We start from the raw sequence: 21,219 nt of genomic DNA, 5'->3' as shown, positions 1-21,219 counted from the left end.
AATTTGTGCCACGATGAAACATAGAACTGGAAAAACCCCTGGCCTCCTTCAACAAGTAGCTGAACCAACGAAGCCTTGGGAAGAAATTGCAATGGACTTTATCGTAGGGTTACCGAAGAGTGGAGGAAGTACCGTGATTTGGACTGTTATCAACTTATTTTCTAAGCAAGCCCACTTTACAGCATGTAACGGACTGCCTTCAGCTAAGAAACTTGCGAAACTGTTCATGAAGCATATCTATAGGCTCCACAGAGTACCTCGTAGAGTAATCTCAGACCGAGGTGTACAATTTACTGCTAAGTTCTGGAGGGGGGTTTTGAAGTCCATTGGGTCCAAGGGCTTTCCTCAGCATTCCATCCTGCGTGCAATGGGTCAGCAAAGAGAACAAATGCCATGGTGGAACAATACATTAGATGTAATGTAAATTATCAACAGGAGAACTGGGTAGAACTGTTGCCATTTGCAGAAGTTGCTTACAATAATGCAGTACACAGCAGCACAGGCTTGACTCTGTTCCAAATCAACACCGGCATGGATTTTGTCCCTATGCCGGAGTTTCCTAGGGAACCTCCAACATCCATGTCTGTAATGGAGTGAATGGACTCATTAAAGAAAGGTTGGAAGGATGTGAAAAAAGCTTTAACTGAAGCTGCTGAGGAATATAAAAAACAACAGACAAACATAGATCCCTCCAACCACTGTTTAAAGTAGGGGACAAAATGTTTTTGTCAACTAAATATCTCAAATTGAAACTTCCCAGTAGGAAGTTGGGCCCTAAATTATTGGGTCCATTCCCTATATATAATTATCAATCCAGTGACAGTCCAATTAAGTCTCCCTCGGCTGTTGGGGAAAATACACCCAGTGCTCCATAGTAGTTTGTTGAAGCCTGCTGTAGGGTCAAATCTAAGGCCGATACCAGCAGCTCCCCCAAAACCTCTGATCGTACAAGGTGAGACACATTATGAAATAAAGAAAAGCCTCAATTTTAGATTACACCAAGGAAGATTACAATATTTGGTGTTATGGAAAGGCTACCCTTTGTCAGATGCTACTTGGGTAAAAAGTTGGGATATACATGAAGATAGATTGGTTAATCATTTCCATGACAAATTCCCTGACAAACTGAAGGGTCCCCTTGGAGGAGGGAGAGGAGGTTAAGGGCATCACATTAACCCCTGGTTGTGTTTTGTTGATTATCTCTTCCAGGATGTGATTTTTTTCAAGGGGGGACGCCTGTCAGCTTTGGAAGCCATATTGAGATTCGATGCTCCCACGCTGCCACAAGCCTGAGAAAGTGGGAGGGGGGATTCAATTGAGTATCTCTAAGTAGACAAAATAAAATTCTTTTGTTAGTTCAAGGTCATTGAGTATGGCGCAGAATGAAATAAGAACCTACTTTAGGATGGATCGTGACTGGGCCACGTGATGTGATGATGGCCAAGAGGGGATGGATTTGTAGTTTTAAATATTGCAAAGAAGCCTGAAAACTTTCAGATTTGGGATTCCACAGATGTGCCAGTTTCTATCCAAATAAAGGTATCTTTGAGATATGTCTGTCTCAGAGTTATTGATTGGAATGGAATGCTGACAGCTAGTTGTGAATCTGGAAATAGGGGTTTAACAATATCTGGCTTGCTGCTATTGTACTGCAGCAGTCTTGACAAAGCGTCAGCCAGGAAGCCCCCCCCTCCCATCAGGAGATAGCGGAGGGTGAAGTTGAAACGCTGGAAGTATTGGCCCCAGTGCACTTGCATAGGGGACAGTTTCCTCGAGGTCTTGAGCACTTCCAGGTTCTTATGGTCAGTCCAAACCTGGAATAGACTCTTGCTCCTCTCCAGGAAATGGCAGCAAGTGAGGAGAGCCCAGCAACCAGCATTGGCTTTTTTCTCCCATACTGCCCATCATTGCTCTGTGTCTGTTAGTTTTGTACACACAGGGCTGCAGCTGGCCCTGCTCCTTCTCTTGGAGTAGGACATCTCTGACTGCTATGTCGCTGGCATCAGCTTGGATGACAAAAGGCTTTCCTGGGTCCGGGTGTTTTAACACCAGCTCGGTGGAGAAAAATCCTTTTAGCTTTTTGAATGTGGCTTGGCAATGCATGGTCCACTTTAGAGGCTGGCTAGGTGTCTGTTTATCCCACCCACCCCCTTTGTTTTTAGCAAGTTAGTGATAGGCAGTGCAATTTGGGCAAAAGTGGGAATGAACTGCCTATAGAAATTGGCAAAGCCAAGGAAGCTCTGTAGTTGCTTCCTTGTGTGGGGAGGCGCCCATTTGACCACTACCCACACTTTCTCTGGGTCCATTTCTACTCCTTCATGGGAAATGTGAAAGCCTAAATAGTCTATTTTCTCCTTACGGAACTCAAATTTGGCAAGCTTGGCATATACCTTAGTAGTGCAGAGTTTGTTTAGGACCGCCTGGACAAGTTTCACATGTTCCACTTTTGTTTTGGTGCAAATTAATATGTTATCAAGGTACACCAAAAACCCCTTATTAAGGTGTTCATGGAGCACCTCATTAATCAGCTTCATGAATATGGCAGGGGGGCCCTGCAGTCCAAAGGGGAGTACATTAAACTGGAAGCATCCCAGGGGGCAATTAAAAGCGGTTTTCCACTCATCCCCATCTTTAATTCTGACTCTGTAATAAGCCTCCCTTAGGTCCAACTTAGAAAAAAATATTTCCCCTGGACAGGTGGGTTAGCATGTCCTTCATGAGGAGGAGAGAGTACACGTTTTCCACACACACTGAGCTCAGACCCCTATAATCCACGCATAAATGAAGAGACCCATCTTTCTTCTCCCAGAACAACACTGGGGGAGCTATTTTGTGTCTAGCTGGTTGGATGAAACCCCAGGCTAGGTTCTTGTCTATGAAGGCACATAACTCCTCCAATTCCCTGGGAGTCATGGAATACAGTTTTGGCTTTGGCAGTGTCAGCCTCAAGATCTCTTCGGGTACCCTAATTGCTACCTATCTCATTTATTTCTCCCTTATTTTCTCTACTGCTAGGCTTACTTTCTTTCAGCTGTCATTAGCAACGGGGAGGGGTAGTTGTGGGGGGAAGAGAGTTGGAGGTGTTTTGCATTCTTTACTGTGGGCAGAAAAAGGAGGGGGTATATGATTTCTTCTTTTCAATTTTCCATTTCCTTGCTAGCCTCTATCCCTTTTGCGCAGCTGCGAAGTCTTATCAAAATATGTCAAGGTCAACGGACAGAGGCCTCATCACCACCTGAAGATGCCCACATGATCATATTCAGAACTTTTAATTGGAAGAGACTTCTGGACTTCGGGGTGGGAACAATTCCATTTCTTTGTATGTGTGATCTCATGCGCAAATTCTCAGTTTCGAATTCCATTTGTAGCTTCCTTTTCATTCTCCAGTAAAAGGATAACTTTGCTCTGATCCATGGAGTCTGGGTATTTCTTTCTTGGATTTTGAAAGGAGCACACATTGACATTATTCCGAAACTCACCATCAGCCCACCCGGAGAAAACACCAATTTTTCTTCCGAGGGGGTTTCACATCATGTCATCTCCAGCCAGCGATGAAGATGACCAGGGAGCTGTGGGGGGGCCTTATTGGACTCGGGGTGCACAAGGTGCCTAATTAGCATGAAAGTAGTTAAGGGCATGGGCATTGGACTGAGAAATTTGAAAACGCCCATATCCTTTTGCCAATTGGATGGGTCTGAGGCGGGAGGTTGCCCTGCACGTTTCATAACGGAGCCCCTAGAGATGACCATGGGAACCCACAGCGAGACCCTGTGTTTTATTGTGGCTCCCAGGATGGAACAGTCCCTAATCTTGGGATTGCCCTGGCTTCGGAAATGGAATCCCCAAGTGAACTGGAGAGAGGGGTGGATACGGATTCGTACTGACCAACCTCCGGGAAGGGAGGAGCAACCCCCTGGAAACTGGGAGAATCCCCATCCGAAGCCCCAAACCCTGCTGAGACAGTTTCCACGGGGCCGAGCGCATAGAAGGAGAGGAGAAAATCCCGAAAGAGTACTGGGACCTAAGGGAGGTGTTTAGCGAAGAGGCCTCCGATGAGCTCCCTCCCCATCGGTCAACCGATTGCAGCATTGAATTTCTACCGGGGGTGACGCTCCCGAAACCAAAGATGTATTCGATGACCCCAAGGGAGTTGGAGGAATTGAGATCGTTTATCGACAAGAACTTGAAACGAGGTTTCATCCAACCTGCCAGACCTCGAGTGGCGGCCCCTGTGATGTTCCGCGAGAAGAAAGATGGCTCCAAGCGCTTGGTGGTGGACTATCGAAATTTGAACGCAGTGTCCGTGGAGAACGTGTACCCCCTTCCTCTAATGAAGGACATGTTAGCCCACCTGGCCAAGGGAAAGATCTTCACGAAACTGGACTTGAGGGAGGCTTACTACCGAATCCGAATTAAAGAAGGGGACGAGTGGAAAACTGCATTCAACTGCCCGATGGGTTGCTTCCAGTTCAATGTTCTCCCGTTTGGCCTACAGGGGCACCAGCCGTTTTCATGCAAATGATCAACCAGGTGCTCCACGAACATTTATATAAGGGGGTTTTGGTCTACCTGGACAATATCCTTATTTACACGGAGACTAGAGACCAACATGTGAAATTGGTACGGTCCGTGTTGCACAAACTGCGGGCTGCCAAATTGTACGCCAAATTGTCCAAATGTGAGTTCCACCAAGAAAAATCGACTACCTGGGATATCGATCTCACCTGAGGGTCTCGAGATGGACCCGGAGAAGGTACAAGCCGTATTGGATTGGGCCCCACCGAGAACCCGAAAACAACTTCAAAGTTTCCTTGGATTTGCCAACTTTACCGGCAGTTCATCCCATGTTTTGCTAAAATAGCCATGCCTATCACCAACCTCCTAAAAACGAAGGGAGAAGCGGCCAAACCCAGCCAGCCGTTGAGTTGGTCCATGGAGTGCCAAGCCGCTTTTGAGAAGCTAAAAAGACTATTTGCTGCAGAACTAGTGCTAAAGCATCCAGACATGGATGTCCCCTTCGTGATCCAAGCTGATGCGAGCGATGTGGCTGTAGGAGCGGTCTTACTTCAGTTAAACGAGAAGGGGACACTACAACCGTGCCTACACCTCCCGTAAATTAACTGACACTGAACGTAGATGGGCCGTCTGGGAGAAAGAAGCTTTTGCAGTCTGTTGGGCCCTAATGACCTGGAGGCATTTTCTGGAAGGCGCAAGGCACCCATTTGAAGTATGGACTGATCACAAAAATTTGGAGGCTCTAAAAACGCCTCGGAAATTATCTCCTAAGCAAGTTAGGTGGGCCCAGTACTTCAAGCGATTCAATTTTTTCCTGAAATACATCCCAGGAGGAAAGAATTTTATGGCGGATGCTTTATCTAGAATGCCTCAATACAACAGTGTTCAAAAAGAAGTGATAAGTCCGATTGTGCCCACCACACAGCTGGCTGCACCAGTGGTCACCAGAGCGCAAAAGAAGAAACAAGAGGCAGGTCTACCCAATGACTTGAACGAACAATTTAAAGAAGCTCTGAAAACAGATGAGTGGTTCCAGGCAAATGTGAATAACTGCACCGTTAGAGATGGGTTAGCCTGGATGGGTGCGAAGCTGTATGTACCAAAAACACTGAGGAGCCAAGTGTTACAACAGACTCATGACTCCAAGGCAGCGGGTCATTTTGGTTTCGTGAAGACCTTACACCTGGTGAAGCGGCAGTTCTGGTGGCCCTCCTTGAAAAAAGACATTGAAACTTATGTAGCAAGCTGCCCAGTTTGCGCTTCAGCCAAGAGACCTCCTGGTAAGCCGCCAGGTCTGTTGGAATGTGGCCAGACCAACTGCCCCTTGGAAGGAAATCTCTATGGACTTTATAGTAGATTTACCTGAGAGTGCTGGGCACACAGTCATCTGGGTGGTGACCGATTTGTTTTCCAAGCAAGCACACTTCATTCCTTGCTCCAAGATTCCCTCGGCGAAGTCGTTAGCCAAACTGTTCATTATACATGTCTACAGACTGCATGGTGTCCCTGAACGTGTGATATCAGATCGAGGGGTTCAATTCACTTCGAACTTCTGGAGGGAATTTTTGAAGTTAATAGGCTCCACCCAGGGTTTAAGCTCCGCCCACCACCCCCAAACTAATGGGGCCTGTGAGAGAACTAACGGGGTGTTAGAGCAATATCTCCGGTGTTACATAAATTATCAGCAAGACAACTGGGTGGATTTACTACCTTTTGCAGAGGTGGCGTATAACAATTCTGTCCACAGCAGTACTGGGTTTACCCCCTTCAAAGTGGCCACGGGGCAAGATTTTGTACCCATACCTGAGCTCCCTCGCGAGAAACCCAATATCCAGTCATTGGATGACTGGATATCTCAACTTCAACTCAATTGGCCAGTCGCTCGTAAAGCTCTGGACGAGGTGCACCAATCCCATAAGAAGTTTGCGGACAAGAAGAGAGCCCCACAAAAGTTGTATCAAGTAGGCGACAAAGTATTCCTCTCAACCAAATATCTGCAAACCACTCAGAAATCAAAAAAGTTAGGTCCTAAGTACGTGGGGCCTTTCCCTATTGAGCGAATTGTGAATCCTGTGACGGTTCAATTGACTCTACCAAAAACTCTTCACCGCATTCATCCTGTTTTCCATGTTAGCCTGCTAAAACCCGAACATACCTGTGCATTGAGACCGACCCAGACTGATCCCCCCGTCCCATTGTTGATTGAGGGTGAACAACACTTCGAGATTAAAGAAATTTTGGACTCTCGAAAATGGAGGGGTTGTCTACAATATCTTGTAGCCTGGAAACATTTTCCCCCCTCTCATGCTGAGTGGGTGAATGAAAAAGACGTTAGGGCCCCTGAACTGCTAAAGAAATTTTATACTAAGTATCCTGATAAACCATAAGAATGTATGCAATGCTTAACGTATCTTTTTATTCTCTCTTACAGGGACTAATGTCCTTTTTCTAGGAGGGTCCGAATGTCAGCCTCAAGATCTCTTCAGGTACCCTAATTGCTACCTATCTCATTTATTTCTCCCTTATTTTCTCTACTGCTAGGCTTACTTTCTTTTGGCTGTCATTAGCAATGGGGGGAGGGGTAATTGTGGGGGGGGAAGAGAGTTGGAGGTGTTTTGCATTCTTTTACTGTGGGCAGAAAAAGGAGGGGGTATATTTCTTCTTTTCAATTTTCCATTTCCTTGCTAGCCTCTATCCCTTTTTGCGCAGCTGCGAAGTCTTATCAAAATATGTCAAGGTCAACGGACAGAGGTCTCATCACCACCTGAAGATGCCCACATGATCATATTCAGAACTTTTAATTGGAAGAGACTTCTGGACTTCGGGGTGGGAACAATTCCATTTCTTTGTATGTGTGATCTGCGCCAAATTCTCAGTTTCGAATTCCATTTGTAGCTTCCTTTTCATTCTCAGTAAAAGGATAACTTTGCTCTGATCCATGGAGTCTGGGTATTTCTTTCTTGGATTTTGAAAGGAGCACACATTGACAGGCAGCTTAACTCCAGGGATGATATCGATTGTGCAGTCTGTGGGCCAGTGGGGAGGGGGTTCATTCGAGCCCGTTTCGCTGAACACCTCGGTTAGGTCTCAATACTCTTAGGGTATGCCCTGCAGCAGGTTGTCCTTTGGGGCTGTGGCTGCCTCTTTATTTAGCCCATCTCCCTGTTCGTGGCTGTCACCATGGGGGGGTTGATTCCCCTCTTGGGAATTTCAAAATTCCCTCCTTCCACTTCGCCTGTAGGTTCCATCATTTCAGCCAGGTCAGCCCTAAGCCAAGGGGCCATTCCATCCCAGGGGCCACTACAAAAATTGAAGTCTCAGTGTGGCTCCCCATGGTTAACTCCAGAGGCTTGGTAGTAAAGGTGATTGGGACTCTGCCCACAATGGACCTCTCCAGCTGACAGAATGCAATTGGGTTTTTTAACCTCTTCAGGCAGACCCCCTGTTTCTTTACCAGGGTTGGGTTCATTAAGCATCTGGTGCACCCAAAGTCTAGCAAGGCCCTCAGTTTGACTTTCCTCCCCAAGCTAGGGATCAATAATTCTAGGGACAGGGTGACTGGCTCACCTACCAAGGGGTCATCTTCAAGATCACTGTTGGATGGCCTGGGGTCTTCTTTGGATGGGGTCGGAGTCCCCCCTCCTGGATTTTGAGGAGGGACGCAACTCTATGAACCTGCTGCTCTTCAGAGCTGTGTTTTTGGTATGCTCCATGGCTTTAGTTGGCTTCCCCCTGGGTGAGCAATCTCCTGTCCTCCCCAAGGTTTTCATTCAGCATTCAGCAGCTTGGTGGCCTTCTTTACCGCATTTGAAGCAGGCGGCTGAGCGCAGCAGCACTGCTTGTGGCTTAGTGGCATCTCACTTCCCATCTGGTGTGGATCGCTTCCAGTGTTGGCCTGACTGGTACTGGCTCCTTTTTTAAAAAAAAAAGTTTTTATTTTTTAAGACAAACATATACAAACAAAACATAAAAACATAAAACCATCTTCCATTTTATATACATACAGTGTGTCAGTTGGTTACAAATCTTTTGTGCTATCCTTTCATAGTAATAACTCACAGTTTATATAAATTTTCATATTGTCAAACGAACATGTTTATATATTTATCAGTTATTAATCATCCATGACTAAACTATTTATTCCATCATTTTATACGAGATATTCCAAATTTTATTTTGAAATGTATATTGTACTTTCATCCAATGGCTATATATGTCTATATTATATTTTATATCAATCTATTAAACTTCCATTACAAAATTATCTAGTCTACTACATTACCATGTCTTTTTGTCCAACCATTGATAAAACAAATCCCATATCATATAAAATTGTTTATCTTCTTGCTCTCTAATTTCAAATGTCAATTTACTCATTTCAGCAGTCCATAATTTTCTTAATAACTTCCTCCTGCATAGGTATTTTTTCATTTTTCCAATTCTTAGCAAATACAATTCTAGCCACTGTTAAAACATTTACAATCAAATATTTCAGCTCTTTATTGTATATTTCCAGTATAATTCCCAATAAAAAATCTCTGGTTTAAAGTCTATGTGTTGTTTTATAATTTTTTCCAACCATGTGTGGATTTTAGTCCAATATCTTTTTGCATCCGAGCATGTCCACCACATATGGTAATATGAACCAGGTATCTGATGACATTTCCAACATTTATCCGATTTGTTTTATTTATTTATTTGATTTGTCAATTGTTTACAAGATAAGTATAAGTGTATACATAGTTATGAATACATGAAATGGGTACATATAAGAAAAATAAAAGAAAAATAAAAGAAACAATAGGGCAGGGATGGTAGGCACGTTGGTGCGCTTATGCACGCCCCCTAGAGACCACTTAGGAAAGGGGTGAAGTCAATAGTAGACAGTCTAAGGTTAAAGTTTTGGGGGTTTGGGGAAGAAACTACAGAGTCGGGTAGAGTATTCCAGACATTGACCACTCTGTTGCTGAAGTCGTATTTCCTGCAATCAAGTTTGGTGCGGTTAACCTTGAGTTTGTATCTATTGTGTGCTCTTGTGTTGTTATGGTTGAAGCTGAAGTATTCATTGACAGGTAGGACATTGCAATGTATGATTTTATATACCATACTTAAATCAGACCGAAGAGGGCGTAATTCAAGCTTTTCTAGTTCTAGAATTTCAAGTCTGGTGGCATAAGGTATTCTACAATGAGTAGAGGAGTGGAAAACTCTTCTTGTGAAATATTTCTGGACTTTCTCAATTGTGCTAATATCAGATACGTAATGTGGGTTCCAGACTGATGAGCTGTATTCAAGTATTGGTCTAGCAAATGTTTTGTATGCTCTAGTTAGTAGTGTGATATAACCAGAGAAAAAGCTACGTAGGATTAGGTTAACAACTCTTAATGCCTTTTTGGCTATGTAGTTGCAGTGGGCTCTAGCACTTAGATCATTAGAGGTGAGTATTCCAAGGTCCTTTACAGAGCTTGGATCATCAACAAGATCTTGACTATTCAGCTTGTATTTTATTTTCTGATTTTTTTTGCCAATATGTAAGACAGAGCATTTATTTGTTGAGATTTGAAGTTGCCATTTGTTTGACCATTCTGATACATAGTCAAGATCTTTTTGAAGGGTAGCAGTATTGTCTGTGGAATGTTCTTAAACATTCTCGTGATTCTCATCAGGGGTAGATGCCACCTGTAAAACATATTATACAAATTTTCTTTATATGCAGTTGACCGTGTCATTTTATAATTTTGAGACCACAATTTTTGCCATTTCTCTAAATCAATCCCATATCCAAAATTTTTCCCCCAAGCAATCATCATTTCTTTAACTTGTTCTTCCTCCAATTTAAATTCTAATAAATGTCCATATAGTTTTTTAATCACCTTTTCATCAGTACCTGTCAGAATTTTATCTAAATCAGTCAACTTATAGATACCTTCTGTTTTAAAATCTTTATCAAATCTAGATTCTATTTGCAAATATGAAAACCAATTCATTTTTACACCTTGTTCTTCCAACACTTGCATAGATTTAAGTTCACCCTCTTCATTCAATATCTCACCATATCTAACTGTTTGTTCCTTTTTATATATTATTGGATAAGAAAAAGCTTCAATGGTAGATATCCATAATGGAATTTTTAAGTAGTATTGTCTTTTTATCTTCTCCCAATTCAAAAACAGTGCCTCTCGAATGTAATGTCTTCTAAAATACCCCTGTGTTTTAGTTCCCTTATACCAGAGGAAAGTATGCCATCCCAGCAGCAAGTCATGCCCTTCTAAAGTCAAAAGTCTACTGTTCCTTAATGTTATCCATTCCTTTACCCACATCAGATTTGTCACCTGGTAATATAATTCCCAGTTGAACAATTCTTGTTCTTGCATCTTGTAACAGTTTAAGTTTTGTTCTTGCTTTCTTACCATGCCAAATATATTTCAGCACAATTCTATTTAAGTCTTCAATCTTTTCCTAATTGAATTGGAATTGTCTGGAATAGATATAAAATTCTAGGCAATACATTCATGTTAATTGTAGATATTTTCCCAATCAATGATAGTTGTAAGTTTTCCCATTTTATCAAATCTGTCACAATCTTCTGTTTGAGTTTAAGATAGTTATCCTCCTTCAATGTGCTACATCTTGACGTAATGTGTATCCCTGAAATACTAAACTGTTGTAATGACAAGGCAGTCGAGGTGTTTGATCATGATCAAATGAATCATGATGAACTTTATTGGAGTCTAGTCTTACATTTATACACATTTCCTCTAACATTGGTTAACTTTAGTTTCTGCTCAGCTTTCGTTACTGTTTAGCATAGTAATTAACACAATTAATTATCTCTAGTTAAAGTCTAACATATGTTTACTTCCTCTCTCTAATCCTTCTTTGCATTAGTGATTTTGTTTGCCTGAGTTGTATTTGCTTTGGAACCTTCATTACCTGAGGTTTGCCATCAAGATAATGACATTCCTGCAATTACAACTCTACACTAAACCTTATTTGTGACCTGTATTTCTAAAACTTCTTCCAACTCTTTCTTTTGTCTTGCTAACATATTCTTTGTTGATATCTTTGTTTTATCTTTATTTATTTTCAAACCTGCTACTTTTCCATATTCTTCTATCTTTTCTATTAATTTAGGTGCTGTTTCCAATGGATCCTCTAATATAAATACTAAGTCATCTGCAAAGGCTTGCAATTTATACTCTTCCTTTTTGATTTTCATTCCTTTTATTTCTTTTTCTTCTCTAATATTCCTATTCAACATTTTCAATGTTAACACAAACAGCAGAGGTGACAGTGGACAACCTTGTCTAGTCCCTTTTCTTATTTCTATGGATTCTGTTAATTCTCCATTTACCATAACCTTTGCAGTTTGTTTATGATGTATCATTTCAACGGCTTGAATAAATTTTTTACCAAAGCCCATTTGTATCAATTGCAGTAACATGAATTGCCAACTCACATTGTCAAAGGCTTTTTGTGCATCTAAAAACATCAAGGCCATTTGCTTTTCAGGATGTGCCTCATAGTATTCCAAAGTGTCCAGAATTATTCTCATATTGTCTTTGATTTGTCTCTTTGGCAGAAATCCATTTTGATCAGCGTGAATAAAATTATTTAAGTATCTTTTCAGTCTTTCTGCCAAGATTGAAGCAAAAATTTTATAATCTGAATTTAATAGGGATATAGGTCTATAATTTTTAACTTGCTGCGGGTCTGTATCTTCCTTCGGTATAAGTGTAATATATGCTTCTGACCATGTTTTGGGTATTCTCTTCTTTGACATAACTTCGTTCATGACTTCTAATAGTTGAAGATTCAATATTTCCTGGAAAGTCTTATAAAATTCCGCTGGCAATCCATCTGGACCTGGTGCTTTTCCAGTGTTCTGTTTTTTTAAGGCTTCTGTTAATTCCATCATCATTATGTTCCCTTCTAACATTGTTTCAATATCTTTGGGTATCTGGGGTAGTTTCGCAGAAAGTAAATATTGCTTAACTTTTTCTTCTTGAATATTCTCTTGATAATACAGTTTTCCATAGTAATCTTGTATATTTTCTTCTCTTCATTTCCATAGCAACCATGTCCTTCTTCATTTATTAATTGGCTAATCCTTCTTGATTCTCTTTCCTTTCTCAATTTATAGGCTAACCATCTGCCTGGTTTGTTTGTGGGTGTAGCTTGGTGGTCATGTGACTGTGTGGGCATGGCTTGGTCACATGACCAGATGGGAATGGCTTTATGGTCACATGACCAGATGGGCATGGGTTTGTGGCCATATGACTAGGTGGGCATGTCTTTGTGGCCATGTGGGTGGGCGTGGCCAGGTGACGATGTGACCAGCAAACCAAATACAAGTGATCCTCACTTAATGGCCGGTTGCTTAGCAAGTGTTCTAATTTATGACTGATCTCCCCAGAGCTACTTGACCTGTTTTGGAGTTTTGACAGCCACACACACACACACACACACACACACACTTCTAACCCTGCTATTCTATGATTCTGTAAGGATCTCCTGCTGGAGAAGGGGGTTGGACTAGATGACCTCTGAGATCCCTTGCAGGCCAGCCCTAGATTGCTGTATGCTTCAAAGAGTCTTCTGAAGCCAGGGTTTGTGTACTTCCTTCCTCTCCTTTTTTTTCTCTCTCCCTCCCTTCCTCCTTTCATGTATTTATTTACCCATCCATATATCTCATTCATGGTCTCCTCCCTCCCTCTCTCTCTTTCTTTCTTTCTCTTTCTTTGTCCCTTCCTTCCATCTCTCCCTTTCTTTGTCTATCCCTTTTCTTCCTTTCGCTTCCTTTCTCTTTTTTCTTTCTTTCTCTTTTCTCTTTCTTTTCTTTCTTGTCTCTCTCCTTTCCTCTCTCATTCCCTCTTTTTCTCTTTCCCTCTCTTTTTCTCTCTCTCTCTCTCACTCCCCTCTGTGTCTCTCTCTCTATGGGTCTGTCCCCCCCCACATCTCTGTCTCTCTCTCTCTCTCTGCCCCTCTCCTTATCTTCCCCTCTCTCTCTTCCCTACTGTCTCTGTGTGTGTCAGTGTCTGTCTGTCTGTCTGTCTCCCTCTCTCTCTCTCAAAGCCACAGCTGTGCCAAGTGCTCTTTGCTACTTTCAAGGGACGCTTCCAGAGCGGCTGGCAATCCTTCTTCAGCCAGTCCCTTCGGGTGACCCCTCTCCTCCTCCACTTGCGACCGGCGGCCATGGCGGGTCTGGGAGGGTGGCGTGCACATGTGAGGAGGAGGAGGAGAAAGGTCACCTGAAGGGACGCTTCCAGTACGGCTGGTGATTCTTGTTCAGACAGTCCCTTCAGGCGACCCTTCTCCTCTTGCAACCGACGGCCATGGTGGGTCCAGGAGGAGGGTGGCGTGCACATGTTGGAAGAGAAATGGGAAGGGAGGACCCAGGAGCCTTTTTTGACATCTGCTCTGCACGCTTATTCTCTAACCCCAGGGTATCTACACTTTAGGAATGGGTACTTAAAGAGAGCAGAGATAACGGCATTGCAATAGGTTGCCACAAGGAGGGTGATAGTTCCTCTCCATAGAACTGAGTTTTTAGTAACAGTGTTATTGGAGTGGGCTTTTGCAGGGCTCAATGGAAAGGATGGAGAACATTTTATCAATGAGGAGGTTTTGGCAAACGAAGATTTGAGTGGAGCAGTTGGAGGTTTAGTTTTCACAGAGACAAACGCGGACACGTTTCTCTGACAGGATAGAAAACTCTCAGAATAAAAACAGCCCCTTTGTTCATGGGAAGAGTGCATTTTATAGCTGAATAACTACCTACAGAGTCACAGAAACCTGGGCAGAATAGCCCTCTGCGAGGTGAGTCAGATGTAATAGCTTGGCGGTCGCTCATGCAAGCTGCGAACAAAGGAGCTTCCACAGGGCACGAACCACCTGAGTGGAAGGTTTCCCCCCTCTCCCTAACCTGAAGGAGGAAAACTGTATTGACTTGCTTTCTGCTGGTTGTCATGTGGAGCATGGCTAGCGATGGTGTTCAGGGTGGAGGGGTGAGGGGGAGGGAGAGAGAGAGGTTGAGCTTTGCAATATGCTGCGGGGTGGAGCTCTGCAGCGTTTGTGGGGGCTGTCGAGCTTTGCAGCATGGAGTGGAAGGTGGGGGGGGATTTGCAGATTAAACTGGCAGGGCTGGGGGGAAGGAGAAGAGGAGAGGAGGGGGGATTTGCGGGCAATAGGGCTCAGAAGAGAGCGTGTGCAAAAGCTCTTTCCATTCTTCCCAGGCCTTTCTGCCTTCGCAGGTGGCATCTTCCACAGCATCAGTCCCACCCCCTTTTCCTTCGCTCATCTCTTTCATGACCTGAGGCAGGGTGGAGGATTGAGCAGGTTTGTCGGGGGTGGGGTGGGGTGGGGGGGTGGAGTGCTGAGAGGAGGCGAGCGCTGAACGGAATCGCTGAGGGGAAAGCAGCATAGGAAAGAGGCAGCCAGCCAGACCCACACACAGAGCAAGCAGAGTGGTGGGTGAGAAGGCCCTGAAAGAGGACGGGGGAGAGGAGGAAGGAGAACTGTGGGCAGTCTGAGGCGCTATGTTTTGCGCGCTCAGCTGGTCGACTCCCCCGATGCAGCTAGCTTCTTTAGCTCAGGGCAGCTAATGGCTGGGGCGGGGTGAGTCCTGCCACAGAAACCACCGCTGCTGCTGCTGCTACCGGGACTACTACTGAGACTCCTGCTGGTTCAGCTCTGTGTGTGTGTGTTTTTCCCCCCACTTTCAGCGAGTAACACTGAGGCTGGCACTTGAGGAGATAGAGGTCCCAAAATTGGCTGCCGCCAAGGAGGCGGTGGCGATGAAATTCAGCAATGGGGGGGGGGGGGGGGGGGGGGTGGTGTGGTTTCTGGGGGGGGGGGGGTTTTTTCACCAGGACAAAGCAGACTCGAATACCGGAGTTGAAACCAGCTTTTTATTAGCAACCAGTAACTTCAACTAAAGTCGAGCCACGGCAGCCCTTTTTATAGCGGCTGCTCGCGGCTCACAACCAATGGCATGTGTTTAAACTTCCCTCCGCTTATGCGGCCAATCGGAACCCATTGTTCTTAACCAATCATTACGCTGTGTTAACTAACCAATAGGAATGTAGTATTAGAAGTCTATATTTGAATACACTACACCCCTCCCCTCTTGGTTCACTCCAACGTTACGTGATGTAATCATGCAGGTAGGTGGGGCTTTTGTGAGTGCTAGTTGACCTGTGCAGTTCAGTTTCTGTGTTGGTCTCCACTGGTTCGGACAGGCCTGCTGTCCTTCCCGCTCGTCTCCTAGGAACCTCCTGGAAGGCTGCCTCAGCCATGCCGCTCCCACCATGCCTTGTTGGGTTGATTGGATGGTCGGCGTGGTCTCCTTGCACTGTGTGCAGGCAGTTAGAGTCGGCTTGGCTGCTTCTTCCCTGGGGTTCCTTCAGTTCTCTTTTCTCGGAGTCTTCTAATCGTAAGTAATTTTTATTTTTTCCTGGGTTCTCGGTTTCTGGTTGGTGGTTTGTAACCGGACTATTTTCATTTCCTTTATTATTTAAGGGTTCCCCCCACTCTGGTTTTTTTATTACTATCTGGGGGTGCTTGGGGAAGTGTTTGTTCCATGTTTCAGGGGATGTCGGTGTTTCGTTTAACGTGTCATGACTGTAGTTGATCGATGTGTCTTTTCCACGATCTGCCACCAGCTGTTTCTAGTCGGTATGAACGAGGGCCTGTGATTTGTGTGATTGTCGCCGGTAACCACAATGGTTCTCCGGTAAGATTTTTTGCATATACTAAATCGCCTGGTAAGAAAAAGCGGTACTTACTGGAAGAGTCTGGTGGCTTTTCGGGGTTGTAAGTGGGGTGCAGTCTCTCCGACTAGGAATGCAACTTTCTTCCCATCAATAGCTCAGCCGGGCTCTTGTTTATTGCCGTGCATGGTGTTATATGTTGGATGGTGAGCATGGTATTGACTTTTTCTTGCATGTCATTTCCTTCAAGCTTTTCTAATGCTTCTTTTGTGTAACGAACCATGCGTTCCGCCCTTCCATTCGCCGCCAGATGAGCTGGTGCTGTCAAAGCGTGTCTTATTCCTTGTTCTGCTAGGAATTGTTCAAAAGCCAAAGCTGTAAACTGTGGCCCATTGTCCGATACTACTGCATCTGGTAGACCGTGGGTGGTGAAAAGTTTTTTAGTTGTTTGGTGACGGCTTCTGTTGTTGTTGAATTCATGATGATGACTTCTAACCAGTTGGAATAGGCATCCACAATGATTAGATAAGTATATCCTTTTGTGGGGTCGGCGAAGTCCATATGGATTCTTGACCAGGGGCCTCTGGGTGTCTCCCAGTCAAGAACCGGTGCTGAAGGGGGAGTGGGTCTGGATGATTAGCATTTGTTACATGTTTTGACCCAGGTTTCAATGTCTTTATCTATTCCTGGCCACCAAACGTAGCTTCTGGCCAGGGACTTCATCTTTACCATGCCTGGGTGTCCTTCATGTAACATGATTAGCATGTCTTCTTGTAATTTTTGTGGAACAACCACCCGGTCTCCCCACAAAATGCACCCTTTTTCAATCGATAATTCAGTTTGCCAGTTCTTAAAAGGTTTGAAAGTCTCGGTTTCTTCGTTTTCCGGCCAACCCCGTCCCACCCAGTTCAGTATTTGAGCCATCAGTGCATCTTTAGCCATTTCCCTTACGATATCTGATGCGGTGATGGTCCAATTTGGAATTGTTTCAATTTGTAGGGTATGCGTGGTGGGAGCTGGATCGTCATCATGACCTGGTAGTGATGAATGGCTTACTGCATCTGTGTGGGGTATGGCTTTTCCTGGACGATAAATGAGTTTGTAATTGTAGGCTGCAAGAAATTCTGACCATCTTGTCATTCTTGAAGACAGGATGTTGGGGGTGGCCCTGTCTCTGGCTAGGATTCCCAATAGCGGTTTGTGGTCAGTGATTAAAGAAAATGTCCTACTGTATAGGTATTTGTGGAAATGTTTCACCCCTGAGATGGCTGCCAAGGCTTCCCTGTCCAGTTGGCTGTAGTTCCTTTCGGTCTTGGACAGCGTCTTGGAATAAAAGGCGATCGGTGCTTCTCTGCCGTCTGGTAGTGTATGGCTAAGTATTGCGCCTATGCCGAAGGGTGAAGCATTGCAGGTGACAGTCAGAGGTAGTGTGTCACTGTATTGGATCAATACAGATTTTGATGTGAATTAAGTCTTTGATTTTTTGGAATGCTGTTTCTTCTTGGTGGCCCCATTTCCAATTGGCTTTTTTATTGAGGAGTCTATGCAGTGGTTCCGCTACTGTTGCCTTTTGCGGCAAAAAGACATGATAAAAATTAATGAGTCCCCAAAATGCTTGTAAATCCGTTTTGTTTTTGGGTCTGGGAGCTTCCTTTATTGCTTGTATTTTTTTTTATTTTTTTTTTGTGGGGTGGATTCCCACTTCATCAATAAGGTATCCCAGGAACTCAACCTGATTTGTGGCAAGTGGGCATTTTTCTTTTTAAACTTTGAGTCCTGCTTCTCTAAATTTTGACAAAACTGCCCTTAAACGGTCTTTTAGTTGTTTTTTGTTTTCGGCTGATATTAGTACATCATCAAAGTAGGGAACCACCCCTTTTAATCCTTGGAGGAGGCGTTCCATCAGGCTCTGGAAAATGCCAGGGGCCACGCTGACACCGAATTGTAATCTATTGCATTTAAAGGCTCCTCTATGCATTACAATAGTTTGCGCCTCTACTGTCTCAGGATCAACGGGTAATTGTTGATATGCCTGTGCGAGATCGAGCTTCGCAAAGATCCTTCCTCTCCCCAATGAATGCAGCAGGTGTTGGACTACCAGGACGGGATATGCGCTCTGTTGCAATGCATGGTTCAGGGTGGCCTTATAGTTACCACAGATGCGCACGGACCTGTCAGGTTTTATAGGGGTCACAATCGGTGTTTCCCATCTGGCATGGTTAGTTGGCTCTAACACCCCCTGAGCGATGAGCTTGTTCTGTTGCTCGTCAATTTTTGGTCTTAGTGCAAATGGTACCTGTCTGGCTTTAAGCCTGATGGGGGCTACGTTTGGGTTTAAACTAAATGATATAGGGGTCCCATAGTACTTGCCTAAAGTCCCGTCGAATATGTCATGGAATTCCTCCATCAGGTGTTTCTCCCAGTCCGTCATGGTGATGCTGTTGATCCCTGTCACTTTGATTCTGGGTGGTTCGAACCATTCTAAACCGAGCAGGCTGGGATGATCTCTGTCAACGATGTTTAATGGAAGAATCTCGGTATGTTTTTTAAATTTTACCTTGAAATATCCCAGTCCAACTACTGGTATCTTGTTACCCTGGTAGTCCTTGATGATCAGCCTTTGCTCTTCAAGTTCTCTACGTTTTATGTCTGGTATCAAACTTTTTATTGTGTTCCATGATACCATTGATAAATACGAACCGGAGTCTAGTTCCATTTCACATGGCTCGCCTTCTATTAGGAAGTTGATTCAAACCTTCTTAGTGTTTGTTGTTCTGGCTGTCCCAATAGTGATTGTCTGATGCTTCTCTTCCTTTTTGTTGAGCCGTTGATTTCTATGATCTCGGCTCCAGCGACTTCTGGTTGGCCTTTCTTTGTTTCTGGGGGGGGGGGTACTGCCATGTCTCTTTGGACTATAGCTCTTTTTGTTTCAGCAGACCCTTGCAATGTGCCCCCATTTTTCATAATGCCAGCATGTGGCATCCAAGAATCGACATTCAGACCTTGGGTGGTTTCCACCGCATCCCGCACACTGAAATTCAGGTTTTCTTCCTCGTCTCTCTCTCCGGTTCCTTTCTGAATGGAGTCTGTTTACTTCCTCATCTTCATCTTCGGGGTCGATTGATGATTCGATATCTTCATGGTAAGAGGTTGTGGCAGTGTGCTTTTGGGCTCCCTCTGTTTCCTTTCTTTATTCTGACTCGGACTGTTTGTTGTATTCATCTGCTTCATTTTTGCTGCAGACTTCTTTGCTGCTTCAGTGGCAGTTGCTTCAGCAATGGCTTCATTTGTGGTGATGTTGGGTCGGTTTAACAGTTTGCTCTGTAGGGTTGCGTCTCTTAGTCCAAGGACTATACAATCCCTCATGGCTTCATCCATGTTGAGGAACTCGCATGCCCCTCCAATGTCTCTTAACGCTGCTACGAAGTCTCCAACTCTCTTGCCTTCCAGTTGGTCGTGCTTGTAGAATTCGTGTCTTCTAATGAGATTGGACACGACTGGTGTGTAATGGTTTCTCAGCATCTGATTTAGGTCTGGCCAGGCCATTTGTTTAACATCATTTGGTCTTGCTAATGCCTTGGCCATTTTGAAAATAGTCGGGCTGCAATGTGTCAGGAACACGGCTCTCTTCCTCTGATCAGTGATTCCTTGCAGTTCGTTGCTTTCTAAAAACATCAGGAACCTGTCAATGTATGACTCCCAGTCTTCTTCGGCTGGATTGAACGGTGTGGATGGCGAATTGTTGCTGTCCATCTCATTGGTCTTTCGGCTATCGTTGCCACGTGCTTACGGTCTTTGTCCCTTCGATCCCACCTTCGTCGCCAGTGTTCTATCGCCAGGACAAAGCAGACTCGAATACCGGAGTTGAAATCAGCGCTTTATTAGCAACCAGTAACTTCAACTAAAGTCGAGCTGCGGCAGCTCTTTTTATAGCGGCTGCTTGCGGCTCGCAACCAATGGCATGTGTTTAAACTTCCCGCCACTTATGCGGCCAATCAGAACCCGTTGTTCTTAACCAATCATTACTCTGTGTTAACTAACCAATAGGAATGTAGTATTAGAAGTCTATATTTGAATACACTACAGTAGGGTCACCACGCACGGACGGGGGTGTGTAGGTGGGAGTGGCAAGCACACACGCGTGGCTGCCTCTGCGTGGCTGGAGCTGGAGGCACCGGTGATGTTAAATGGAAATCGATGAGACGCTTCCAGCACAGCTGGCAATGCTTGTTCAGCCAGTCCCTTCAGGCAACCCTTCTCCTCCTCCACTCACGACCGGCACCCACACACAGACACAGAGAGTGGGGGAGAGAGGGGGGAAGATAGGGACCCAGCCGCTTCGCTATCCCCTGCCATCGCCCTTACCTTCTCAGGCCAGGTGAGGGAGGGGTGGGTGAGGGGTAGGACCAGTTGCTTCAGGCAAAGTGAAGAGGCATCAAGCAAGTACGGGCAAGTAGAAACCTGGAAACAGTGGCTCCTGGCTCAGCCGGCCTGAGTGGCTGATGCAGGCATTCACAACAAGGGGGGCAAGAAACCCTGGAATATCCGCCCACCCATCTGGCTGGCCGGGCTGGGCTGGGCTGGGCTGGAAGAGGCACGTCCACCAGCGGGAGAAGGAAGGAAATGTGCCCTGGGAGGGTGGACAGGCAGGCGGATGACCCAAGGCTGCTGTACATGCGCACTGCATGTGTAGCAGCTTCACATGCAGTGCGCATATGTAGCAACCCTGGGACACCCACCGGAGCTGTGCCATGGCCACCACTTGTTACAGAAAGCTAGGAGAGCAACCGGGACAAGCGGGCAACCTGGTTCGGGGGTGTGGCCAGCCAGGGGTCACCACCAGTTCTGTGACCCACGCCAAATCACAGCTACCGGTTCTCCCGAATAGGTGCGAATCGGTTGAAAACCACCTCTGGTACCGTGAGTAATGGTCCATTATACTCAAAACATAGCAGGCACCTTCCAAACTGGGTGTCTTAGGACCAATTATGTC

Source organism: Pseudonaja textilis, unplaced genomic scaffold (assembly GCF_049901715.1).
Source record: "Pseudonaja textilis isolate UNSWEBS1 unplaced genomic scaffold, rPseTex1.2 PTEXSCF20, whole genome shotgun sequence".
NCBI lineage: Eukaryota > Metazoa > Chordata > Lepidosauria > Squamata > Elapidae > Pseudonaja > Pseudonaja textilis.
Note: the sequence above shows the minus strand (reverse complement) of the source record.